The 5,029-nt window shown below is 37.6% G+C and overlaps 1 pseudogene; it reads right to left on the bottom strand.

The window, feature by feature from the left end:
* Positions 1-345: 345 nt before the first annotated feature.
* On the bottom strand, positions 346-734 carry LOC114891482 (annotated as a pseudogene).
* Positions 735-5,029: the final 4,295 nt, after the last annotated feature.

Genomic DNA, 5,029 nt, shown 5'->3' on the forward strand with positions numbered 1-5,029 from the left:
GTGTATATGTACGTGTGTGTATATGCTCACATAAAATTGTATGTGTACACACACACAAATACTCATACGTGCAACTGTACAAGAGCAAATACATTGTTCTAACTTATCCTTTTGGACCCAGTTCTTGAACTTTCATTTTCAGTACTTCTGCTCCTCTTTTTTTGTCCTTTTTGAACTTGCTCATCCTAATCAACATTTGCTATTCATTAAACACAATGGTTCTCTTCTGCATCTCTGTGAGAAGAACGGTCACACTGGGTAAAATTCTTGGAGAACTAGATTCGCTGCTTGGTCTACTTTTTGTTGTCTTGGGTTTTTGACAAAATTACAACATTACAGAAAGAGTCAAATGGCTCCATGCAGTATTTTAAAAACCATTCCAACTGTGAGCTGAGTGAGCTGCAGGTTGGACAGACTCCCAAAGTCTGAGAGTTTCAGCATTTTCTTAGTGTCAGGATCCACTTCAATGATTTCCTGATCCAGGGCTGAGATCTCAGGAACAAAATTACCTTTCCTTTCTCTCTCCTCCTTCTGCAGCATGATGTAGATGCTTCTCATGGGACCACTCTGAACCCCCTTCATCAGATGCCTGCTGTCTTGTGGAAATTCTTGCTGAAAATGGCAATCTCCTTGCACACGTGCTTATTCATGTGGAAATTGTTGCCCAGGCACATGTACTTCTTTATAAAGGCCTAGGCCACCTTCTTCACAGTTTTAATGCAAATGCTGCCCATTTTGCTGGGTCCCTGGTAAAAGGGTCTTCTTTCGTTACTTCATTTCCTACTGCCCTATTAGAAGTTGCATTTATCTATAAGACGTACCAGCAGGTGACAAAATATGTCTTTATCAGAAAACAGAGATTGAGCCTATCCACTGGGATCACAATGTGGATGTAACAGATTTGATGTATACTGTTGCAATTTTCAGAGTAGCAAGATTAGGTACACATGAGAAGGAAAAACATTATTGAGAGATCAAGAGTTTAAAGGAGTACACTGGTAGAAATCTAAGTTAGTGTCAGCATTTAGTTCATTGTTTTCAGCACCGCAGAATTTGATCCTGATTAGGAGTTTTATACCTTGACATAAGATAACTGTAACTCAGCAATGTGTCACAGATCGTGGGTCATTCTTCAACAGTATTATAAGAAGCCTGTACTACTTTGTCTTTTTACTACTCAACTAAGATTAGATCTCTGAAAATAAATTCATGGGTGTTTATTCACTACTTTTGCTCATCTGTTTACAGTGTGCCATGTAATGTAAATGATGAGCTTACAGAGAAGCAGAAATGGAAAGATCTTAATCATTATGCATAAAGCTTAAGAATCACTGTTATAAGGAAAACCATGATAGTCCTATTTGTCAGTAAATCATGAGGGCAGTCAGTGGGGATTTATTTTCTTAAATCTTAAAAATAGGCATTAAAAAAGAAATAGTTTATTTTTTCTTGTTTCCAGATGTTGTCATAACTGCATGTGAGACATGGAAGTGCAGCAACCACCTTGGTACCATATCGAGAGTCATAGATTAAAGAGCCATGCTTGGGATGGCAGAGAGGAAAAGGGAAAGACCATTGTTTCAATGACCCAATTACATTGTTAAGTCACTGAATTAGTCAAACCTGGAGCCACCCTCTTCCTAACTCCTTATTTGAGGCAATAGACTATTTTAAACTGACCTGTTACTTGCAGCCAAATGCTTTGTAACTGATTTGCATAGATTAATACATTTGTTATTTTCAAGAAATCTTTGTCATAAGGAAAGCAAGTCTTAATATCTTCATTTTAAAGATGAGTATTCTGCAGTTCAGAAAAATCAAATGAGCCACTTAATTAGTTAGTGGCAAATCTACAATTAGAATTCCAATAATTAATCCTGGAACTTAATAGGAATTACTATATAATGTCACATGGCCTTTCAAAAAGAACACATGCAGAATCACCAAAGGCTAATGGTCAGACTTCTGTATATAGTGCCTTTCTGCAGAAAAATATTTCAAAGGGGTAGGACCATTCTACTCTAAGTAGATAGCTAGAAGTAAAGTTATAATAGAATGATTGCCTAAGTAGGAAACACTACTTATTGTACCTGCATTCTTTCAATTGTTTATTCAGTTACCCATTCAACATGCAGGTATTGAGTGTCTTATATGAGTCATGAAATATACCAGCAGCTTGTGCTGCAGAGAGAAAGTATAGATAAACTTGCTCGAAAGAATCTTAGAGTATATAAATCTCAACAATTGGCAAAACACTCTTAAGAGTTCCTTCACCTGCACAGTAAGAATTACTGTACTAGGAAATTCTTCCCACCTTCCCCGTCTGATACAGTAAATAAAAAACAATATTTGCCCAGGGATGGAAGTAAAGTAGCAGTGATTATGATACCTTCAAATACGTAAAGAATGAAGTGGTAGTGGCTCTTGTCTGAGGTAGGTTGGGTTCTCTGGAACCAGGTTGAAATGGAGTTTGGTGTAAAATATTTATTAGATATCAGCACCTAAGGAAAGAAGGAGGATAAAGCACTATGGGCAGAAGTCAAAATTCAATGCAGAGCTTATAAATTCTGGCCAATCCAGCTGGGAGTTCTGGACTTAGTATGTTTTTCTGAATGTCCCACATTGGTAAGTCACTGGCCTTTTATATCCTGCCCTGATCAATTGTTGAATGAGCATGACTTCAGCAAAGCAATTCTCTGAAACTAAACAGATTCTGAAGGAGCTCGGATACTCTCTTCTGACCACACTCCATACAAGTAGGCAGCAAGTTCTTCTTCAGAGGGGATCTGGGTGGCACACCTCTGTGTTAATCTGTCCATAATAATTCCCATTTAATTCATCAGTAAGGAATCTGAAAAACCTATGTGAATTATGGTGGATAAGAGTAGGCAATTGAAAAGTCAACTAATAATCAGAAAGAATTGCGATATTTGACAGGCCTCTATAGAAGCCATAAAAACACACCTCTTCAGGGATCATAATTGACTAATGGCACTGGCTGTTCCACTTTTGGATCCACTGCCGTGCTTGCACTGAGTCCACACCTCCCACAAACTGCTCCCAGTCAATGACTGAGAACAGCAAGAGTACAAATGCAGTCCCATTCCTGCAAGATGCAAGATCCTTTCATTAATAACTGTGGCCTAAGGACTTCCCACCAGCCTAGCCAAAATCTTTCTGGAATAGTACTGTGGTCTGAAACTATTTTAACCTGGGGTAGGACAAATAATGTTCCCTCAAAGATGTCTGTATCCTACTCCCTGAACCTGTGAATATGTTACCAAATCATGGGGACACTAATTGTCCATGTGACTAGAACTGTCCATCATGAGTTGAACTCTGTCAGACCTACCAAGTCATTCGTTAGGTAGGTCCAATAGCAATCCATTTTAAAGTGGAAGCAGTGCACCCGGAATCAACCTTGAGAAGGTTCATGTTGTACAAGTAAGTTTGCATGAAGAGGTGGCCTAGGACCCCTATAATCTGCCACAATTGAAATAATGCCTCTCCCTTGGTGTGTGTACATATATATATATATATATATATATATATATATATATATATATGGCTTCATGAAAGATTGCCAAGACCAACTAACAAAGAGAATATAGCTTGAACTTTGTTCTCAGATGGGTCAACTTGGCATGTGACGACAAGCTAAATATAAACTACTCATGAAACACAGACCCACTCAAAGGTGGTCCTCATTGGTAAGGGGAAATCCTTACAAAGGGCAGGGCTTCAGACAGTACATTTCATCACCTTTCTGGGAAGAGAGAAGTATCCCGAGATAAGTGTATACTTGGAATAATGTGTAGGGGCAAATGGCTTTAGTCGGTTGGGCAGAAACCAGAAGGAAGCAAGATTTTTTTTTAAACATCTTTATTGGAGTATAATTGCTTTACAATGGTGTGTTAGTTTCTGCTTTATAACAAAGTGAATCAGTTATACATATGTTCCCATATCTAGGAAGCAAAATTTAAAGATCCAGGACAAATGAAATCAGGAAAGAGGTATATGGATGGGCAAAAACAGAGAGGATCTTTGTAAAATAGCACGCTACGGTAAGCACTCAATCCTTGCTGCTTGTGATTATTATTATTGTTGTGGTGACTGTTAATTTATTGTTCTACCACTTCATGATAGGTTTAATTAGGTCTTGTTCATTAATCTTGTTTAGTATTTTGTTGGCCATTTTAGTTTACAGAAATCTCTCTTTACCTTGATTTTCTTGTACTCTTTCTTTGAAAATCTCTTCATTTTCTCTACTCTTTCTCAAACCTCTATTGATCAGATTTTGGCCACCCAGAGCTTAAATTCTGTACTCTTTTTTCTTTCAATTTTTGAATCTCATTGCTGTTTTGCTTTTGTTTAGGAGTTTCCCTCAATTGTACTTATACTTCTTCTATTTGGTGTTTGTTAGATTTTGGAAGCTAGTGTTCAGTTTCTAAGAGTTCTTTTTACTGGCTCCTTTATATTGGCATCCTATTCCAGAGTTTCAGAAATAATATTTTTTTCAACTCTATGTGAGGATTCTGCTTAGAGTTTTGTTTTAAGTTCTATACTGTACTTCAAATCATTTCTTTTTTCTCCTAGGGTTATGTGTTTATTTCTCTTAATCTTTCTTGCCTATGTTGTACTGTAGGCTTTTCTCAAATCTTTGGTGACCCATAGGTATTTGTTCATATTTAATAATAAACTTACCCCAAAATAAAGTTTTACAAAGCTCTGTGAACATAGGTGGGTTTGCTAATATATAGGCTTTACTTTAAGTGAGAGGCTATGATGGTTATCTGGGAGCCAATATCATATAGGGGTGCTCTAAATGCCAGAATGTAAAGGTCTTGACTCTAGGGGTCTGTCACCTATGCTAGCTGCCTAGCTCTCCTCCAGATGTCTCATTCACTTTGTTTAGGTAAGAATACTTGCATTTTGAGCCTAGGGGAGAGTCCTCAGCTGCTGCTGTTCTACTGGAAGGTACAAGCCAGTCTACTCTTCCATATATGGACTTGTAAAATATCCTCTATTT

The sequence above is a fragment of the Monodon monoceros genome, unplaced genomic scaffold (assembly GCF_005190385.1).
Source record: "Monodon monoceros isolate NGI ecotype Baffin Bay Population unplaced genomic scaffold, NGI_Narwhal_1 Super_Scaffold_12, whole genome shotgun sequence".
Lineage (NCBI taxonomy): Eukaryota > Metazoa > Chordata > Mammalia > Artiodactyla > Monodontidae > Monodon > Monodon monoceros.